Source organism: Taudactylus pleione, unplaced genomic scaffold (genome assembly GCF_031769625.1).
Source record: "Taudactylus pleione unplaced genomic scaffold, aTauple2 ptg000036l, whole genome shotgun sequence".
Classification (NCBI taxonomy): domain Eukaryota; kingdom Metazoa; phylum Chordata; class Amphibia; order Anura; family Myobatrachidae; genus Taudactylus; species Taudactylus pleione.
Genome location: NW_028284438.1, coordinates 6,243,686 through 6,267,859, shown reverse-complemented (window position 1 = coordinate 6,267,859; position 24,174 = coordinate 6,243,686).

Below are 24,174 nucleotides of genomic sequence, written 5' to 3'. Positions count from 1 at the left end.
AAACAAAAGACAAAAAAAACCAATGAATTGATATCTAAGATTTTATATTGTTTATTTAAATTCAATTTTATGATTTGTGTACTAATAATAAATTCAGGATTGCAACTTATTGAGTTTGTGAGACAGTAGTTATCCAAGTGAACAGTTGCACAGTCAAATTACTGTACCTTTTAAATATATTTTCTGGATAATGCACATCATTCTTTATTGTTGACAGCTGCATTGTATCACCTTTAGACCCTAGACTAAGCAGCTAATCTGACATTGACACACCTTACTTTTTTATATATTTTTTGTGAAGACATATTTATGAATTGATGTATATTATCCAATTGCTTTTCATTACATTAAATAACATGCTTATTTTTTTTCAAAACTGCAACAAATTTATATTAATTTATATTACATTTCTGCCTGGCTAATCGCGTGTCCACTCCCTTATGTGTATCTATGCATTACACTTTTGTGCATTTTGGTAAAATCCCAATGGGATTTGTACATTACAGTTGGCAATTAAATTTGTACACTGTAGATGACAACTGGATACTGTACGTATAGTGGAGGTTCATACCATTTTCAGTCAAGGGGACAGCCGGGCTGCAGCTCATGTCAATGCTAACCTGCACTCTGTTGTGCATGCACATGAAATCTATCCGTGGGAAGAAAAAAAAAACAGCTTCTAGGGAGTGCAACAGCTGCAGCCCATAAAAGTCAGGCAATACAGGCGTTCTAGCAGCCGAAGCAGCTTCACACTGGAAGTGCTTCTACTAATGGCCATCTGGACTGGCAGTCCCTGGGAGAGAAAGTGAGATGTAGTCAGGATCTCAAACATCAGGATGCTGACAATCACAATACCAACAAGGGCACTCCAACGGTCACAATCCCAACATATCCCAATGGTAAGTATTATAGCTAGGGCTAAGTTTAGTGTTAGGGCTAGGCACTAGGGGGAAAGTTAGGTTTAGGCTGCGGGAGGGAGGGTTAGGGATGGGACAGTGAGGGTTAGGCTGCAGGAGGGGAGAGTTAGGGTAAGAGTTAAAATATGTTGGGATTTTGAGCATTGGGATGGTGCTGTCTGGATTCTGACCATTGGCATCCTAACAGTCGGGACCCTGTACCCAATCTGGAGAAAACATCTCCCCGTGAGACTGACAGTCTGGCTTGTAATTAGCAGGAGAAAGGGCTTCCAATGTGAAGCCAGTGCACGGACTGGGGGCTGTCTGGGAGTGTTGGATCTTATTGGGAGGCTGCAGCCCTACAGCCTCTAGGTAACATCCACCACTGGATACGTACAATATTGCTGCCAATGAGGTTTGAATATGTCAACCATCATATTTATGCAGGGGTGGTATGATTGTACACTATAATTGACAAAAGGGTTTGTAAAATATTTTTCTTGTAATATGGTTGGAAATGTGGTAAATTCAGTGGCGTCACTAGGGGGTGTGGGCCGCATCGGTTGACACCATCCGAGGGGGTGATACCAAAATAGCAGAGCAGCTCTGCTATTTTGGTGTCACCCCCTTGGATGTTGTCACCAAGCAGCGATGATGGCCGTGATGGATGATCCACACTGTGCCAGGAGAGGCTGGGGGCTGCCTAGTAGCTACCAAAGTGCTGGGCAAGCCCCAAGCATGATGAGAAAGAGGACTTGATCTGTTGTCATGCCCCAAAAATGTCATACAATAGAGGGCGGGGGTTTGTGGACATGAAACCACACCCCCTTTCACCGCGACACACACCTTCAGAGGAGTCAAGAGATGAAGGTGACACGCACTGGGTGACACCAACCCTAGTGACGCCACTGTGCCAATGTAATGTTGCCTGTGTGTTTCTCATGATTAAATTTGCCATTATTTGTCTTTTTTTCATTCTAATAACTTTGTATGTGTGTGTTGCTTACTGGCCTACTGTATGTATAAAATTCTAAATACTGACTAAACATAAGAAAAATTGCTGCTCTGAATATTGTGAGTTGAGTTGCTACTTTACCCCATATTATTAAACTGATGAGTTTGGGAAACAGTGTGAACAAGCAGAACTAAGCGATATCCTGACTAAATTATCACATCAAGTGACCATGTGAATTACAAGCATTTAAAATTTTTAATTCTTCCTAAAATTTTTACCAATCTACATTTTGTTCCGTGACTGGCATTACTTATGCTGCGCAAACTGGCAATATTTGAGTAAAATACAAAACTGTGCCATACTGTTCATGTTTACACAGCCATATATATATATATATATATATATATATATATATATATATATATAAATTAAATAATCATAAATATGAACACAGGAAAAATGTATGTCTTAAAGAACAATTATTAAATGTAACATATTTTACAGTACATTCCACTCGATTAATTTTTAATCTGAAATATTAGTTTTGACATCTTGCAAAATAAAAATAATCTTAGTCATACTTGTTCCCGTCAGATGTACGTTACGCAAAACAGACAGAATGCGTAATGTCTAAAATATTTGGTTTGTATTTTTATGTAGGTACATGAAAGAAAGCGGGAATGTCCCATAATTCTTTATTTTGAAAGAGCGCTCAAACTTGTCTGCACCCAAGGAACAATACAGTAAAATCTAATCTTATTATTAGAAACATATTGACTTCAAATAAAAGTCTGCTACTTCTTATGGGGCTGTGCTTTTACAGGGCAAAAAAAGAACAGGTTTCAAATAATTCTCATTGTCATGCCTTCAATAAAGAAAACAAAACAGTGAATTCAAGCGGCTTGGGGCTACATATCAGAGGAATCTATTTTGCAAATGCTATTGCCTAAAGGCAGCACTTTATTGCCAAGTGCAGAGAATTTGAATTTAATATAGTTCTTGGCCCGATGCCTTTACTGGGATTTAGAAGAAACTTTTCAATGTTTTATTTCACCCAGGGGACTTTCAGAAAAGTGTTTGTGGCCTTGTTGCTCCAAGAAACCTGCCCTTAATCTCACCATGGGTATTCCAATATATCCGTCTAAGTGTAAATCTGGTTTGTGTACTTTGCATTTGTGATTAGAAACATATAGAAGAGTGGCTCATACAATCTCCTGCTTCAAATAAAGCAAAATACATAATCTTCAATACCCTTAAGTTTTGTTCTTCAAACTCCATATTACAGGATGCTGTGTGCATTTTGTTAATGAATTAAGCAGGTGCAAAGAAGAAGATTATTTAGCGAAGTGTGCAAACATCTTAATATTGAATACAGCATAAATAAAACAGCCTACTCACAATATACCATATGTACATGACATTTATTTCTATAATGCCACTGGGTATGTCTAGTTTTAGCTAACATACAATACTGAAATACTAGTGCATTGCAGCATTTAGAACAATATGATCAAATAGTCTTTGCTGCAAAGAACAGTACAGTTTGAAGAGCTATAAAGGAGAGAAAACAGACACCTTGGGCCAAATATAATAGGGTGAGGGTTTAGATAATGTGAGAGTTTTCTCACACTTTTTAAACTCGACCAATGTAATAAAGTCTGAGAACAAAGTAAGAGAGCAAACTCGCATGTTTTCAGGCTAAAAAAAAAACTCACAATTAAAACTCTCATTCAGATATTTTCCATTTTAAAGATAAAACTCAACCAATGTGAGAGATTACTGCTAAACTCTCACATTTTTTAAACTCTCACCCTATTACATTTGGCCCCTTGGGTGACAATTTAGTGCATAAATCAATGTACTGAGAATAAGTCCAGAATAATGTAATGGGCTAAACAGATTCATGCACAGCTCATACAATGTGATCTATGCCTATCATACATAGCTCAGTGTGGTCTGAACAGCCTGAAGTCCAACACATCCAGCTACAGTACATGGCAAACGTGACAGTCTACACCCTATACAGAGTGTTTCACTCACGATTGGCCCCAAAGTTTTTCTTATAACTTTTAAAATAATTGATGTAATTTAGTGAAATTTGACACAGATGTACCTTGGTCTATGAGAAACATGAGGAAGTCATGCAGGGAGGCCAGCAGTCTGTCTTTCACTTTTTGCACCTTTGCTTCTGGCATTTTCGGAAGGCCTTCTCCATAGACATCTAATAATGTTCCAGGTTTCATGTTTTTTTCACCAGATACTGAATGGTGAATTTTGCTGGTGGTTTCTGACCTCCAAACTGCTCAATAAATGGTATTTGGTATGCCTTTATCCACTCAGTTTTCCAGTACGTCTGGACAATAAATACACATTGTTCAGCTGTGTATCAGTTCATATCGGCATGTAACACAGAGACACAATGATGTGGACGCCTCAGTACACACCACCACTGTCAGAAGCAGGAATACCTACTGACTAGCAGTGACGGCTCTGGTAGTGGGGCTGCAGCACAGTCCAAAATTCAAATAGGGGAACCACACCAACTGCCATCCTCACTGGCATCCTTACTGGCAGTTGGTGTGACTCCCCTATTTGAATTTTGGACTGCGCTGCTGACTAGAGTGGAGAACGGCTGGCCTTCACTTTGTGCATGTGTGAACAGCTGGCCAGGATGCTAATGGCGAACACTTTCAACACTTGCTATGACCTCCTCATATTTCTCATATTTCACTAAATTATGTCAATTACTTTAATAGTTACAAGAGAAACTTTGGGGTCAATAGCGAGTGAAACACCCTGTAGTTTCCCCAGGCTTTACATGACTGTCTCATGCCTACCACAATGCTGTGCCTGTTATTACCGTCCTCTTTAGCATAAAATCCTTATACCCATCATTTTCAGTCCATGGGTAAGCCATATGGTTTAGGGCAGCATAGTTTCAGTGCTTCATTTGTGTCACTTATATGCATTTATTTATTTTGTGTAGATGAGACATGGTGAAGGTTGGGGCAATGGAGCTCAGAGGCAATGGAGAGGTGGAGGAAAAAAGTATACTACCATATACAGTCCTGTGCCAGTTTCCTTTCCTTCCTTCCTGTAATTGTTTAATTATGCAATGGTCATAATGACTAGCCACTTCTGACTGACTAATTGCATATAGACCCTATGTAAATTGCTATAATTGTGGCTATATTATATCAAGTCCTGGTGAACTACCTAACACTGACATCTCCATTTTGACTACTGCAAGATAGATTCCTCAATACAGAAACATAAAAAAAAATCCACTCTATAAAGACTCACAAAAACATGAAACAGAGTTTGTGAATAATTGCCGCAAAGATAGATAACAGAAAGATAGATAGATAGATAGATAGATAGATAGATAGATAGATAGATAGATACATAGATACATACATACATACATACATACATACATACATACATACTGTATATCTAAAACCAAATGGAGCAAACTGAGATATTTAAAATGAACTCTACATCACAACAATTTGGAAAAATGTACAAGAATTAATTAAACCAACACTGATGATATGATAAAGAGCAACTGTCCCAACCAGACTTGATAAATCTGTAATGTTCTATTACAGGGGTTCCCAAACTATTTTGCTCTGGTACCCCGCCTGACAAAACATTTTTTTACAGGCCCCCAGGAAGTTACCGCAGAACAATGCCCCTATATATTTATAGGTAACACACTTGTTTTCGGGGTTGTGACTGCATTTCTGTATGCACCAAGCGGTGAATATTGCCATCTTCAGATAACGCCTACGTGCTAACGCCAATCAGATCCCTCCTAGCACCCCTCGCAGCGCATGTCACTCTGCGCATGCACAGAATGACACCAGAGGGGCTTCTGGGTCATAGACCCGGAAGTCCCTCATTTGCAAAGGACAACTCTTACCAAGAGAGCTGTCCTTTGTGGTCTTCTTCATGCATACCGGCGTAATCAACACCGGCATGCATGTGAAAGGTATGCACATTACCCCTCTATATTTGTTTTAGGACCATCATCTTCCTTAGATATTTTATGGCATACAAATATATAAGCTGACGGGGATAAAACAAATATAGGGAAGATGATGGACAAGGGAGGTAATGTGGCATAACATGTATACACATCATCCTACTTTAATTTATGACCCTAGTTCTACATATTACTTTACTTTCCATAAAAAAATGGTTCTTTCTTTTTAACACTGACACGGGTATTCAATATGGGAGCAATAAGTCCGTTTTTGCGTTAATATCGGAGCTATGACGTCATTATCGGTGGTTTTACTTTTACACCTTATTCAATATCAAAGACTTATTGCAGTTTTGAAAGGTCGAAGATAAAAAAAGGGGATAAGTTTTCACCATTGAATAGGTGTCAAAAAAAAGTGCAGAATTGGAGTTTAGGGGTGCAGGCTTAAAAAAAATAGCCTTCACCCTTCAGAATGACCCCTTGAAACGATCTGTGTTAAAAAAAAATAAACAATTGGGAGACCCCAAAAAAAGCACTTTGAATTTGGGGGCCAAAAAAAAAAATGTTGGGGAACAAAGTTAAAAAATAGCGAACTTGACTCTGGGGGGGTCCCCAAGTATGCTCCAGGTGTTTTTTTCATTGCAGCTCCTTGCGCAAGTGGGTTTTTCACGATTTTTTAAAGTCTGTTTAGCAACTTTAAAATATGCTGACCCCCATTTTCAAGTACCCCAAATTTGCTGGGCATAGTTATTTTTCCCCCCCAAAAATTGTAAATGCTCTTCAGCACCACTTTCTTCAAAGTCGCATTTATGCATTTGCCGCGGCTATTAGAAAGCCCGACTTCCTTCAGTAGTTAAATATGGGGGTACCAATAGTGATCCCCCATGTCTAGACATCATTAGGGGTGTCCCTAGAATATTTCCCGAAAATTACCGTTTTTGTTAACCTGTAAAAAAAATTTGTAAAAATTTAGAAAAAAAAATGACATAAGGTCCCCCCCAAAAGCCAAACCAGCCCCAGACTTGCCAGCCAGTGTTTGTTTCTAAAAATACGGGGCCCTTCCTTACAGGGCCCAATTTGAACGATCTCTACTGGACAAGGGGACAGAAACTTCTGGTATAGGTAAGTATGTGTGAATGGGTAGGTGTATGTAATAAACTTATACTGGGCACGGTGTGTGTGTTTTGTCTTCTTTTAACTATTTATTTTACAGTGAAATTACAGGTGCCGCATGTCTGCTGGCACTTGTAGTTCCACAAGTGCAAAATGGCAGGTATGCTGGCACTTGTAGCTCCACTGTAAAGTACAAAAGTGTTACATTATTTGGCCCCCCTATTACCTCCATACCCACCAAGCAAGGGGTATGGGGAAGAGCCCCAGGCTTCAGCGTAAGCCTTTTTTGGGGGGTCCCCGACTCCCCCGAGATCACCGGCTTGCGCTGACCGACTTGGGGTGTAATGCTTTGGACCTGGAGCCCAGGTGATTGGGTCTCCGGGCTGTGGCATTACACCCCGGTCGGTTGGGTCTGATGCTGGTCTTAAATATAGGGGGTACCCCACGTCATTTTTGCCCCCTATATTTAAAACCAGAACTAGTCCCTACAGCCTGGTATTGGTTTCTAAAATACGGTGGAACCCTACACATTTTGTTCCCCATATTTTTAGAAACCAACACTGTCTGGAAAGCCTGGGGCTGGTTTGGCTTTTGGGGGGGGACCTTATGTCATTTTTTTTGTAATTTTTTACAAATTTTTTTACAGGTTAACTAAAATGGGAATTTTCGGGAAATATTCTAGGGACCCCCCCAAAGATGTCTTGACATGGGGGATCACTATGGGTACCCCCATTTTTAACTCATGAAGGAAGTCGGGGTTTCTAATAGCCACGGCAGGAAAAAACACCTTACAAAGCTATTTAAAAACCCGACTTTCTTTTGCAGGCAAAAACGGGGTTACGCATAGTGATCCCCCATGTCTGGACATCTTTATGGGGGTCCCTGGCATATTTCCCGAAAATTCCCGTTTTTTTCCTTAATTGGGGTCAAGGGTCATTTTTTAAAAAACAGGTATCATTTTTCACCATTGAATAGGTGTCGAAAAAAAGTGCAGAATTGGGGTTTAGGGGTGCAGGCTTAAAAAAAATAGCCTGCACCCCTGGGAATGACATTTAAAAAAGAACTGTGTCAAAAAAAGTTTTTAAAAAAATAGGGACACCCCAAAAAATGTATTTAAAAATTGGGGTGAAAAAAAAAAGGGAAAAAAATTGTTTAACAATAGGGAAATAGGTTCAGGGCTATTCTGCAAGGATGCGGCAGGTGTTTTGAAGAATAGATTTATAGCGGCAGGTGCACAAATGCAGAATTTTTAAAAACTTACTGTAGGGACTTAAAAATATGCTAGTACCCCTTTTCATGTACCCCAAATTTGATGGGACCACTTAAAAAAACTAAAAAAATAACCTAACTGCTCTTCGGCATCACTTCTTCAATGTCGGGAAAAAAACACCTGCTGCGGCTATTTAAATCCCCGACTTTCAATTAAAGCCTAAAACGGGGGTACCCATAGTGTTCCCCCATGTTTTTACAACTTTAGGGGGGTCTTACAATTATTTTAAGGAAAAATTCGTAACTTTACGCAAATCCAACTTCGGAGTTTCCCGTTTTCGTTAATTTTATATTGAATACGGGGATAAGCGGGAGCGCGCCCGATACTTTAACGCAGGTAAAAACTCCGATATGAAACGTTCACTTCGACAGTGAAGTTAACGTTTCATAATGAATACCCCTCTATATTTAAAGCTGCCACTCACTGTTGCTAGGGCAGGGCAGTGACTCCTACAACTACACAGACTGCACTGCGGCTCCTTCACTGTGACTGACCCCGGGTGACGTCATGGCGCACGAACGTCGGGACATCTCATGGGTGTCAATCACAGTGCAGGGAGGAGGACCCGTCGGGGGACTGCTGATGCAGGTGTACCTCTGAGAAATAACATTGCAGCGGCGCCAGGGAGTGGGACTGGTCCAGGCATTTTAACTTGCTGTGGGTGAGTTGCGACCCCATGCTAAGATGGTCGCGACCCACAGTTTGAGAACCGCTGTTCTATTAGAATGAAGGTCCCAACCAGCAATTGCAAGTTTTAACAATGTTATGAACAATAAATCACAGGAGACAAATTAACATACATATATTTGCAAGACGTCTTGTTCTCCAGCAGCTCTTCATTAAAACCTTTGTATCCTGTTTATAGCAGTTAATAATGTAAAGTCATTAAGTCATTAATGTAAAGTCTTTAGGAACAAATGAGTCCCACAACAGTCCTGAAAATCCATATACTCATGTTGTGCCACATTACCCTTATGCATTTCATAATTTTCATCAAAACTTCATCAGAGGGATAAACTAAGCAGGGAAGTAATTTCTCAATTGATTTTTAAAGTGGAAAACAACGGATGTTTTTATTTAATTTAATTTGAATTTGTATTTGTGTTTAATGACAATTTATATTGAAAATGTGATTGTATTTATTAATAACATAACAATATGAACTTTTGTGTATATGATACTTCATTACAATATTATACCTGTATTTCTGTTTTAGAGCTAGATTCATCTTGAGTTATGCTCAACTGAATGTATGCACCTATATGCAGTTTTTCTACATACAGTAGCTTGAATCATGAATGTGACAACTTCAAAATGAGCCGCACTATGTGTACATATAATTATAAACATATATATACTAGTATAAACATTTTGAGAAATGTAAGTAACATAGAATACTACATCTCATTTTTCAAATTATTTCATTGTTACAATATAAAGTACAGTACTGTACACTATTGTTGATCTTAGATTATGTTGGTGATAGTTTGGGAGGTGTAAAGGTATTTAGGTCCTTAGGGTAAACTGATTCTGTGTGCTTCTACCCTGTACCCTTAGGTTTAGGTTTACAGTTATTTTTTCAAGTTACTTTTTTTTAAGAATCTAGTGAATTTCTCCTATTGCTATTACCTGTATTACTGTAGTGTGTGTACAAATATATATATATATATATATATATATATATATACATACATATATATATATATATATATATATATATATATAGTGTTTAACCATTATCCCTGGTCAAACAATCCTATTTAAAATAACCTCAAGGTTTACAGTGGAATTGATATTTAATTTGTCTTTGTCTTTGTCTGTATAATTGCTGACACAATATCCAGAGTTGATCATTTCCTCTACTCTACTATCAGGGTGCAATGTCTATGCTACACAAACTGAACATGTTTGCAATCAGTACAGACATTCCAACACATGTGTTCTCTCAGTAGGCATAGAAATCACCAATCCACATTAAGGGGTCAATTTATCAAAGGTCAATTTGCAGGTCGTTTTGAAGAGTGATTTAGCTCTTCTCAAACCAACTTATATCGAATGTTGCAAAACCAGTGATTTTGCCAGATTTACTATTATTCGATTTGTTTTACGATTTGCAAAACAAATTCGATTTCAGTCGGTTTTGAACAGAGATTTGCCATTCGATTTGGCATTCTCATGTACAAATCGAACGGCAAATCACATTTCAAACCGAACTGCAAATCCCTGACAGCATAGAACTGCTTCATGCTTTCATTTTCAGAATGAGCAGTTCGTTCTCACACAGATACATGAAGACATCAGTGAGATGCCTGCATGTATCTGACTGTAAAACGTAAATAAAGACTTAAAAGTAAAAATTACATGTGGTCCCCCACCAAAATAGAACCAGCCCTGGACTTTGCAAACCCAGGTCTGGTTGACTAAGTACAGAGAAAAAATTGCGCAGGGTCTCCCTGTACTCCGTACAACCAGCACTGGGCTATGGGAAGCAGGGCTGGTTCTGGAATTACAGGGAAAAATTAGCCTAGGGTCTCCCTGTATTTCACAGAACCAGTCCTGGACCCTTTCTAATGGAGGACTCATGCCACAGCCAGGGGAACCCTATCACCGGGCCCTCCAGCCACAGCATCAGCCCAGACCGCTTGTCAGCCCAAGCCAGGGATCCCTGGGGAGTTGGAGACCCCTCCAATAAAGGGGTCTCCCTCTCCAGGGCACCCTTAGCCTAGGCTTAAAGCCTGGGGCTATCCCTGCCACCACTGGGCGGTGAGTGGCGGGTTGATTGTGTTAGTGTAGTGTAAAAATAGAAGAATAAAAACATTGTCTTTACAGTAGAACTGCAGGTCCCAGCAAGCCTAGCCCGCATGCTGGTACTTGGAGAACCACAAGTTCCAGCATGCGAGGCATTAAGGGCCCACTGGGACCTGTAGTTCACCTGTAAAGAAATGTTGAAAGAAACACACACACAGTATAAGTTTAATACATACATACATACACACTCACACATACTTACCTATATTACCTCGAGTGGTCCCCTTGTCCAGTAGGCATCCATGGGTCTTCTTAAAATAATGAAACGATAAACACGACCATCATACTTAGCAATATTCATCCTAACCAGGATGAATATTCCTTCCCGAATGAGGAGCTCAGATGCAGCTTTCTCCTTTGAAGGTCCGGGTCTGAGCGTTCATTGGCTGAGAGAGGTCAGGCGCTGCCTCTCAGCCAATGAACGGCTCCCTCCATTTAACTCAATGGTGGGAGCTGCAGGGTAACTAAAGTTTATCTTGCGGTTCCAACCATTGAGTTCAATGGAGGGAGCTGTTCATTGGCTGAGAGGTGGTGCCTGACCTCTCTCAGCCAATGAACGCTCAGTCCCGGACCTTCAAAGGAGAAAGCCACATTTGAGCTCTTCATTCGGGAAGGAATAATCATCCTTGTTAGGATAGTTATTGCTTAGTACGAGGGTCATGTTTATCATTTTGTTATTTTAACAACACCTTGGATGCCTACTGGACAAGGGGACCACTCGAGGTAATATAGATGAGTATGTGTGAGTGTGTATGTATGTATGTATTAAACTTATACTGTGTAAGGTGTGTGTGTGTTTCTTTCAACATTTCTTCACAGGTGAACTACAGGTTCCAGTGGGCCCTTAAAGCCCTGCATGCTGGTACTTTTGGTTCTCCAAGTACCAGCATGCGGGGGAGGCTTGCTGGGACCTACAGTTCTACTATAAAGACAATGTTTTTATTCTTCTATTTTTACACTACACTAACACAATCAACCCGCCACCCACCACCCAGGGGTTTCAGGGATAGCCCTGGGCTAACAGCCTAGGCTAGGGATGCCCTGGAGAGGGAGACCCTTTATTGGAGGGGTCTCCAACTTCCCAGGGATCCCTGGCCTGGGCTGACTAGCGGTTAGGGCTGATGCTGAGGCTGGGGGGCCATGTGATAGGGCTCCCCTGGCTGTGGCATCATTCCCCCGTTAGAAAGAGTCCAGGGCTGGTTCTATGAATTACAGGGAGACCCTACGCAAATTTTCCCCTGTAATTCCAGAACCAGCTCTGCTTCCCATAGCCCAGTGCTGGTTGTACTGAGTACAGGGAGACCCTACTCAATTTTTTCCCTGTACTTAGTCAACCAGACCTGGGTTTGAACAGTCCAGGGCTGGTTCTGTTTTGGGGGGGACCTCACGTCAATTTTTTTTTAACTTTCAACTGTTTAATTACTTTTTACAGGCAAATACATGCAGGCATCTCACTGATGTCTGCATGTATCTGTGTCAATCCGACCTGCTCATGCTCAAATCGAAAGCACGAAGCAGGTCTATTCATTTGGTGATTTAAAGTTCGATCTGAAGTCCGATTTTGAGGTTGATTTCAAATCGAATGATTGTAAATAAGGGTTTTGTGTGTTGGGCTATGTAAAAGTACTAATGTTTTTCCGATGGTCGATTTGAGGCCGATTTGACTAAAAATTCGATTTGAAATTCGATTTTACATTCGATTTGGGCCTATAGTAAATACCCAAAAGCAAAATCGAATACAAATCGAATGAAAATCGCACCTCAGATCACTCAAAATGCAAAATCGACCTTTGATAAATTTACCCCTAGGTCTGGGATTTTCTCTACAAAACCTCCTAATAATAGTAAAAGCTTTGGGTCGTATTCAATTAGCCGCGATGATTTCGCAGCCATCAGCGTAATGTACTTTTTGCTGACCTTGCATGTTTTGGATGCAAAAACTTTTCGTGCGCGGACCCGCTTTTCAGTATATTCAATTCCAAAGGATGAGAAAATGGGTCCTGGTGAAACACAAACAGGCAAAAAGTGCTGTCAGATTTGGGGAAATCGATCTGATACCCCCCAAAAGATGCACTAACATTGGGGATCAATCTAGATGCCCCCGAATAGTCCTGGTGAAGGTATTTGGGGTACTTAAATGCTCTCAATACTGCTAATTAGCGTCTTTGCACAGGTGGTAAAGAATAGCATTTTGCAGGGTTTTTTGGAGAAAATAACTCGTCCCAGCACATTTCAGGTACATGAAAATGGGTGCAAGCATGGTTAAAAGTCGCAAAAGTGAAGTCTTAAAAACGCACCTTCAGCCAGCACCTGCAATCAAAAAAACTCCTCCCCGATACTTGCAGACCCCCCAAAAGCTTATTTTGTTAGTTTTCAAGTTTGTTACCTGACTTTGATTTCTTTTCACCCCCTTTTTCAAAGTAATTTTTTTGGGGTGTTCTTTTTTTTTAGGATTTTTTTGACACAGATATGCTTTGGGGGGCTGTCCCAAGGGTGCTGAGTGGTTTCCCGAAGTATGCACCCCAAAACCGCAATTCTGCACATTTTTTTCACCACCTACAGTATTTATAGGCGAATATTTTTCGCCTATTACATTGCATTGCATTTTTGTGTCCGCAAAAAGTATTTGGAATTGAATACGGCGATACTTTTCTGCCTGGCGAAATTACGTCATCGGCGAAAACTTTTCTCTGAAAACGTGTTTTCGCGTCTAATTGAATACGGCCCTTAAATGGAAAATGCTTCATCATTAGAGATGGGAAATCTTCCCTGAAAACATAAAAAAGGCATTTCAATAGAATAAATCAAGTTAGTCAATGTCCACAGCACTCATTAAGTTTAGCAGCAATAGTCTGAAAAGACCTGGCTTTTACTCTGCATGCAAATAAAATGTTATAAGTGGTGTCTAAATATATGGTGCATAAAGACATAATTGTAAATTTAAAGATTGGACTCGGCTCGTTTAGAACATCGACCGGTATTGATGATTATCGACGTCAGATTGCTATCTTAAAAATCAGCATTAACTATGCATAGGTTTTTACTGATTTGAAATCCGAAGTGAATACCTGTTGGATTTCAAACCCCTTTTCCGCAGCAGATCTGACGGCAAACTCACCGTCATTCTGCTGTGGAGGTGAAGCACTGCTGAGATCAATATGATGTGCAGAACGGGTACTGTGATCCCGCTTGCAGATCCCTCAAGCTGCAGTACAATTGACATACTGAGGCATTTTGGGGGCGGTGCCAGGGGAGGGATGAGGCACTAGTCAACATTGGTGGACTCAGATTTCCTGGCCTCGCAGGCGGCCAGGAACCAGCTAGGTTGTGTAAGTCTTAGCTTACGCAGTCTGGCCAAAGGAGCAACCATTGCGACAAACAGTCGCAATGGTTGCGTTGGTGATCCGAGGCAGCATCTACAGATACTGCACTCGGATCGTAGATGCAGCAAGTGTCTATTTCCTGTAGATACAAGTCAATAATCCTCAGCGCTACTGCCTTCTACAATGAGCACCAACAGACCTGCAGCCGTCTCAAAAAGGAGACCCAGACGCCTCTCAAACACAGTAAATCAAAGAACAAATGAGACAGTGCCAGTGTATTAGTCTTTGATTTAATGTATGCAATATACACCAATAATCAATAAAATATGATTTTTAATCTAAATAAACATTTAGAAATAAATAAGAATAACATACAATGTTAAAAACATACAATAAACATTATCCATCAGCCGGTGTCTTTACCTAAATAACAACCCCCAGGTTAAGATCATTAAATTGGCAATTTAATCTCAAACTCCGACCAGTTGTTTTAGACAATATGAGATCCGAATCGTTCCGATGTTATATTAGCAGTGTTAATTATTTTAACAGTCCAGCTTCAATTATTATACAGTATTGTCAAGCAATCTGAGTTAGCAGGTGCATGCGTTCCACGGTGAAAGTAAGATTATGATGAGTACGCACTGCACATGTGTAAGCTGGGACACTCGGAGTCTAAATGTGAACAATACAGATGGGGGTCATAGCTTCTGAGGAAGCCATCGAGGATATTCTTAAGCGGAGAAATGCGTTAGAGACTATATGGTCTTGCCACCGGTGAATTTTACTATTCTAAACTGCCCCTACAGACGTCTGCTCATCGGTGACCCCGAAGTGTGTCTGTGGGATATCAAGCTGTCCCGATCTGTGGGATTAATAGGTACCATGCTTTCCTGGCCAGGAAGAAAATAGTAGGTAAAATCAACCCTGTGTAATATAAAAGCACAGCTTGACAATACTAACCACTAATAAGAACGGGACAGACGAGAAACAAAGTTTTAATTACACGATACATTTATAACAGAGTACCGGACTTTGGTCATGCTATTTCTATGTGATATATGTTTATGAAAATACAGGAAAATAACTTTAAATAAGACCTACTAACTATGACTGCTTGACAATACTGTATACTAATTGAAGCTGGACTGTTAAAATAATTAACACTACTAACAACATCGGAACGATTCGAATCTCAAATTGTCTAAAACAGCTGGTCAGAGGCTATTCAGCTTCTTTGAGATTAAATTGGCAATTTAATGATCTTAACCTGGGTGTGGTTTATTTAGATTAAAAATCATATTTTATTGATTATTGATGTATATAGTATACTAATACACTGGCGCTGTCACATTTGTTCTTTGATTTCCTATAGACGCCTCCTGCTGCATTTGCATTTGACTTGGACGGTACTGCCTAGCTGCTTCCTTGTGGCTGTGTAATAACGTCCATCTCTGAATCAGGTCCATAGCCCAGTGTATAATATGCAACACTAGAAATGGCTAAGCACATTGCAACTTCTACCTTTTGGAGCTGGCTCCTAGTTTTTGGACATAATTGTTGAGACCTGCATATACAGTACTATAACTATCCCCCTGAGCTCACAGTTTGCTGGACAGCAATTGAACCAGGAAGCTGCTTATTGAAGCATATGCAGTCAGCTCCAGATTAATGAGCATATAGCAAGCTGAGAAATAGTAAGGGAATGCTGCATATTTGATCCTCAGCAATACCCGCTGACCACTTATTTATATAGCCAAACATTTCCTCTCTCAGTAAAATAAATAAACAGGGATCTATGCAATGGCTGCATGTGCAATGGGTCTGTATAATGTAGCTGGAGATGGGAAATTGCCTTTACCTATATAAGCATCATATAGGGGTCAATTCAATCAGGTGTGAGGCGGGAGAATGAATGCAGCCGAACTCACCCTTGCTATAGCGCTTGCGGCCTGATCTCACCCCAGCCCTATGGAGCTGCAAACAAAAATCTGTGAATTTGGCGGTTCCGTAAGTGCAGTATATAGCCGCTTTTACTTGTACTGAGAGGGGCCTTGCGGCTAATTGGATTGAGCCCATAGAGGGCCCCACTAAAATTTGTGTCCGGGGTCGTATTTTGTCATAAACCCTCTCTGGGCATAAAGTCTTGTGAGGAACAACCATCTTAGTGGCTGCTGTCTGAGAGCCAATTAAAAGCAGATAGCGAATGCCCTTATATCCCTGAGTGCTGCCAGGGCATGCCATTTGGTTTTTCTGCTGGCACAGTACTACCATTAGTAGTACATTACCAGGCATTTCTGCGTTATTTTGAGTAACTACTATTGATCTGTAACAATTACTTCTGGCATATTCCTGTGGTTCCTGTTGACATATAGCTAGGCAACTGCTACTGCCCTGTGTATAAGGGATGAAAAGGATGCTACTCAGTTGCCCACTCAGACAGCAGAATAGCAATGTACTGTGTATTATATCTTGCTTGATATTTGCTGATATTTTTTACTTTACACCTCTGATATGTTTATAAATCTTAAGCTAGGTACACACTTAGCAATGTGTACCCAGCACAACATCACCAGTGATGGGACCCGGCATGCGCCAAGTGCATACACACTTGCCTATGCCGGGTCGGACAGGGTAGAGGTACGTGTCATGCATTGTTAGCCACATCCTTGGTCGGCACTATAGGATGGCCAACGAGCAATGACACTGGCGACTCGTGTGAGCACGCTTATCATGGGTACACACACACGTTGTAGCCGACATATAGCTTTAGATTTATTGCACTCATTGTCATTTTTGGTAATTGAGACAAATGGCATTTACAAGCCTGTGCTGCAACCAAAATAGAATCAATGACAATTTTCAGTCCAGTCTTTTTTATCTAAATAAAACATATCATGCCTAAAATGATTTGGTGACAGATCTCTAGATAGGAGAAAAACAAAACAGATGTGCTTTAACAGTATTGTGAAAAAGCTGTTTCATGTTTTGATCATGGGTTTAGCGTTCACAGATAGCATTTCCAGAATAAAATGACAAATGCAATTTTAGCAGGAAGTATGTAGAAAATAGAAATTCAGTGAAATATTTTGGGCTTGCTTCTTACAGATGTTGATGAGAGACTGGAATAATGGATTGTCGATCAGTTTGCATGACACCACATTTTTCCTGGAGTAATGTCAATTATAATGAGATTAATGAGTCTATTTTCATGGTCTCTTTCTAAAGAAGACTACACCATCGTCTAAGTTGCTTTAAAAGCATTCCTTTCAGTTTTTGTGGTAAACCTTTAGTTTTCATAAATATGGTTCACTGGTAAGACGATTGGATACAAGAATACATAAATCCATTTTCCCAAACTATCTGCCTTATTTAAGTGAAACAGGACAAGATTGAGGAGGAGATGTATCAAGACTTGGAGAGAGATAATGTGGAGAAGTTGCCCAAAGCAACCAATCAGCTTCTAACTGTCATTTATCTAGTATCTCAGTATTTGAGCTGATTGGTTGCTTTGGGCAACTACTCTACTTAATCTCTCTCCATGGATTGATACATCTCCCCAGTCACAAGGCTGTTTTCTATTTTTTTAAGATTGAGTATTCTAAGTTTGCTAAATATATAAATATGCATTAATGTATCAATCAATATACATATATTATATGGACACTACACAGATATTTAAAGTTGAGTCACACACAAAGTGATTGTAGTTGCGGAGCAGCCTCGATAGCCTGATTTACTAGGTTATCTGAATGCAGGTATTGAATCAATTAATGTGGGGGGACCATACATGTGAAAGTGGAAACCCATGCACCTCATTGATTTTTAACTGGCAACTGCGAACTTCATCATTAGTATCTGCACTTACACAACCCCATAATAGGTGCAAGAGATCCGTCAGAAACGAGCTGCATTACCCCATATGCCCAACTCAGACTAGCACCCAGCTATTTATACACGCCGAGGACACTCCCATAACACTCCCACAAGTCGGTGGTTACATGTAATCTCATTGTCACCGCCCAGTACATGCCCCAAAATGCCCTTTTCATGAAAAGACAGTTTTGGCCAAGTTGTGGCTGAACAGAAATCTGTGCGACAGAATCAGCCTCAATGTATACTAAGAAATGGAGAATAACCTAATGGTGCTGAGTATCATTGTCAGTGCAGCAATGTACATGGTACTGCAATGTCTCCTAGATATATATGATAGCGTTAAATAAGAAAAACAACTCAGAAAAACCAGAACAAAATGATGACTACCTAGTGCAAATATAAATGTACATTTAAAACACAATGTTTCAATACAACGAAAACAATGTAGTACATACAAGAATAAAACACTAAATAGATAAATTGTTGCAAAAAATAGTATCAATCTCCAATGAGGAACATATGCAATGAATCATTGCTACCAAAGGATTGTCACCTACTAATACATTGCTGCCACTCTACTGAGTGATTAGAACTAAAAATAAAGTTCACATTTAATATAAATTACCCAGTATAAGGTGGTTGATAATGTATGTGCATAAGAGAGATTGGCACTCAACAAAGGACAAGTACATGGAAACTTAATAGCAGCTGTCCATAATAATAAAACAACAGAGGTACCTGTGGCATATGATATTGTAGTTTTGCAGTGAAGCTCCAAATGTAGAGCCTCCCACAAGCTTTAGATGTGACAGGTTGTCACCACAATCTGAATGGGGCAATATGTGATATGTAGTTTTGAAGGAGTGTAGTATGTTACAGTAAGTTGACAGTTCTTATGTCAACATGCATTAGGGCAACACGGGCATTTCTAAAGAGGAGGGGGCCCGTGTGCAGTCTCCGACATGGACCACTCCTCTCTGTGCGCGGCCAGCACTGGAGTTATAGACTCTGGGCACTAGAGTGCACCCAGAGTCTATAGAGTATGCGCAGATCACCAGGAAAATGGCCATGGCAGCCATTTTCCCTGTACTGCGCATTCGCAAACGACGGGAAGATGGCTGCAGCGGCCATTTTCCAGTCGTTTTTACAGCGTCGGATCCCCGAGCCGATGTGGGACTCCGGAGAGGTAAGTAATACTATGGGTGCAGGGTGTATGGTGCGGGGCCCATGTACCCCGCACACCCTGCACCCATTATATCCTGGGTCAACATAAGACTGTTGACTTGGTCAAAATGTTGACATACAGCATGTCAACATACTTAGCATGTCAACAGTGACTATTCATCCTATCTCTCTCTATCCTCCTCTCCATCTCAGCCTATTCTATCTCTCTCCCCTGGTCTCCCTGTATTTTCTCTCTCTTCTCCCCATATCCATATATACTCTCTTTATCCTGTCTACCCTTATTCTCTTTCTTCATCCGACTATCTTTCATTCTACCTCTCTCTCTGTGACTCCTATTTTCTCTCCCCATCTTCCCCTATTTTCTCTCCCCATCTTCCCCTATTCTCTCTCTAACCTCATCTCCCCCTATTTTCTCCCTCTCTATTTTTCAAGTGAATAAATATTTAATACAATAAATTTAAAACAATACAAAAATAGTAAAATAATGTCAGTAAAATGTGAACCAGGTGAAATATTAATAGCACCACAAACATTTCAGCCAACACTGAACTTTTGCATCAACATATTTACAAACAGGGAACTGAGAAGACTCTGGCTTAAAAACTAATAAAGTACAGTAGTTAAAGCTACATTCTCCAGCAAAGTGAAAAAAATGACGGCAAAGTGAAAATAATGACACTATCCATGGCTACCTTACCCAAATCCCAGAGACCCACACAGGCAATTCCATGCAGACGTTTTTCTCAGAGCTCAGTTTTCCATGTTGCAGCTATGGAGGAGGTGTGGTCACATGGACGATTTGTACCGCCGAGCAGCTTTCTCACTCATAATGTGCATCTTATTCGTATACATAAAACAACTGGAAACATCAAAATTACTTTGCTAGATTACACTGATCAATTTGATGTGTGACATTTGTATATCTGTGTGTGAATGAGTCTGAATCTGTATACAAAGTGCTACAATGCAGTGGTCACAGCTTTTTCTCATGCTAAATTATAGTTGTGTTATATCTGTAACTTTGTACATGTTTTAAAACGTATTCCTCTGCAGGTAAGTCACACCTTGGCATATCTAGTACACTTTGAGTGGTGTTTCACTGAATCTGTGATGCTAATAAGAAGCAAAATGTAAAGAAAAAGACGGTATGAAACACTTCTCAGAGCAGCTCAGTTGCACCAGGCGTCTCGTGCCTTATGGCATTTAGGTGCTAGGTGTATAAGGACATATCTGTATATAGAATGTAAGCTCTCACAAGCAGGCCCCTCTTTCCTCATGTGATTCTCCTTCCCTTACTTATACTATAATATACTTCATAATCCCTACACATAGGCAAACGCAGGGGGGGGTTCTGGTTGCCTGGAAACCCCCCTCCTCAGCCTGCACCTTGACCACAACGGATTTAGTATATAATACAATTTTACTAGTGCTGCATGTTCTCCTCAGTATTACAAATCAAATAATTAGCACCACCTGTGGATCTTTTAACATGTGTCAGCCAATAATGAATACACCTTTGCACCAACTAGGAGATACGGAAAACATGCACTGTTGAGTGTGCACTGCTTTAGGCCATCTATAGGATACTTATTAATACTGTTATCCAGTGCATAAGGAGACCAATATGTACATATATGTTCAGGGCAGTGCTAGGTTATTCTGCTGCACCCCATACTCCCGGACTTGCTCCCATGCTTTGGAATGGTGCCCACATGTGAAATAAGAACATTCAGCTCAGGCAGGATGGCCCTACTGCTACATCTAATGGCTTACTGTGATTGCTGCTCCTTTATATGCTGGAATTATGACACAATACACTTTGTATGACACATATTAAAGCTGGATAAGTGCTAATTATGCCCTTCTCATGGACTGGCCACACCCACTCTAAAATCAAGCATCTGGAAACCCCCCTGTAGAAATCCTGCTACTACTGCACCTAGCCTTTGGTTTCTGACACCCTGCTGCTTATTTGAGTTTTACAACTGTTAATTCTACAATGTTTATAAACCATGTACAGATGTGTCCTGCTACATCTTTGCTGCATACGCAGAAAATCGCGCCACATATGGTGCAAGGCATGCCCCGGCAAACGGATATGCACACTGCATTCACACCCGTGCCTCCATGGAAATGCATGGTGCGATTGTAGTGGACGCCATAGCGTACTGTAGCATATTCTGCTGAGGGTAATCGCGTGGCGCAATGCATGTGCACATTTGTAGCACGATTGGCAAAAATGTAGCAGGACACATCTCTATTAGTCATGCATATGCTTTTACTGTAAATGACTGTATTCTTGTTTTTGCTTATATGTTTATGTGCTTAGGCGCTACAGAACCCTTGTGGAGCTGTATAAATAAAGGATAATAATAATAATAATAATTAATTATTATTATTATTATTATTATTATTATTATTATTATTATTCTGTACAAGGGCACATAATTTTCCCTTAGGATTTTCTGAGAGAGGGGCATGGTGTTTTAAGGGCGACACATCAAATGTTATTGGACATACTAAGCTGAATTTCAGGGAAAAATAAATTAATTGATTAGAAATATACAATAATATAAAGTTGAACTTTCTGTTTTATCAAAAGTGCCCATTTTCAGCTTTTTGAGGAAGTTTTGGGGAGGAATATCTCACAGTAGAAGATGATTTAAGACTTTGGGTTTGTGTTATTAGATAACTCTTGTTCCAGTATAAGGCCTTTTGGGTGTAAAGTTTTTGAGAAAGTTAAGTTTTTTTACCAATTGGCAAAATATGCTCCATTTTAGAGATAGGGAAATTAGTTGCGCATGTCAAGCAGCCACCTGCAGCAGGTGTACTCAGAGTGGCTTCACTTGAGAGCAGAAATATGGCTGACTATTCCCCGCTTCCAGTTTTATTCTGTAAACTGGAGCAAAATTACATAATCTGGTGCCATACAGTGGGGCTAGGGGGAATTTTGGAGTTGGTTATGGCACATTGTCACTGTAATTAGTCCTTGTCCCCGCTCTCATTAATGAGTTTAATCCTCCAGTTTGAGCAGTGCCAGAGGAGGCTGTTAAAGCAGGGGCTCATGACATCACTAATTTATTCATGGAAGAAAGTCCCTTAGAGTGGGTAATTAAAAAAATGAATGGATATCCCCAGGCGCTATCTGTCACACACAGAGGCTGCTTTGTGTTCGTGCACTCCCAGTATTATCAGCTCACAGCACTATCTCTGTGGTCAGGGTGATCAGCATGAATCACCATGCTTGGAGACAAAGCTGGGCTAACCGTCTCCTCGGTGCTGATCCTGCTGCATTCCTGACTCCTGATTGATATTACAGGAGTGTGGAAGCAGCGGTGGCCAGGCTGCAGTCAGAGGCTGGTGCTCAGCACGGCACTGCCAGTGGAGCCGTAGAGTTAGGGACAGCACAATGTCTTCTCCCTGTGTAAATGTGCATAAGCTCACCCCCTCTACTAGTGCCCTGGTCAGCCACCCCATTACAGCAGTCCCAGTCAACTCCCTTTTTCTCTGTAGCAGCACCAGTCTGCTCCTACTAGCTGCCCATATCTGCTGCTGTTCTCCATGCTGGTGCCCTGAATATACCCACATCAACCTGATGTTCCAGTCAGCCACCCCCCCTCCCGGCTAGTACCTTGGTCAGACACCACCCCCCTGAAGTGCCCCGATTAGCTCCCTATTTAGTGTTTACCCTTCACTTCCCCCCATAGCTGCCCAGTTAGCAACAGCCCCAATCAACTCCCTTCCTCCCTGCAGCAGCCTTGATCTGCTCTGCTCCCACCACCCACATCTGCCCTGCCTACTTCCATTCCCCCTGCTAGTGCCCTGAAGATCTCCCCCCTCTGGAGCTCCTGTTGGTCACCCACCATACCCCCTCTTTAGCTAGTGTCACTTGTAGGTGCCCTGATCACACCCCCCAGATGCTGCCTCAATCAGCCCCGGCATAAACTACAAAGATCCCTGCTGCATACTTGAGCTCTGAGGAACACCACAGATCAGCAGAGTTTCTGCTACCACAAAGGCACAACCTGGACAACAATAGAACCTCCAAGTGGTTCTATTGCACCAACTGCTGCCTGCTGCAGCCCACATCAAAAAAACAACACAAGGCAGGAGAGCTGTAACCACAGCAGCTTTCATCCACATTCCTCTCACAGCTATTTCTAACTCACTACTCACCTAAAGGGAGTAGGCAGTATATTATAAGCCCTGGGGAGGCAGCAACCATGTAAAAGAGCTTACAGGCTACGCTGATGCTGCAAGACCTGGGGATGCGGTGGCCGTGCTAAAGAGCTTACAGGCTACCACCTCCAGGTGAAGATATTAGAAGAGGACGCCCCTCCAGTTGAACATATTGTATAATAAAATATTATAACATTAGGTATGTTGTCTTTATTTTAATATTTTCTTTACAGGAAGACTACAGGTACCAGCGGCCCTTAATGTCTGGGCATGTTGACACTTGTTCCACAAATGCCTACATGCAGGCTTGCTGGGACCTGTAGGCTGCTTGAAAAGAACAATATTAACTATTTTCATTAACCCTTCACCCACTGTCAGTGGGGAATTTGCCCTTGGCTTTAAGCCCAGGGCTGGTTGTTGCTTGGGAGGGGGGACCCCATTTTATTTTTTTGGGTTTCCACTTTCTTAAGAATTCCTGCCCTAAGCTGACTAGTTTGAGCTGGGTAATATGATGGCAGGTGGACCCCACACTGTGGGTCTCCCTGCTATTGCATTATCCCCCTGTATAGTTCACCCTGGTG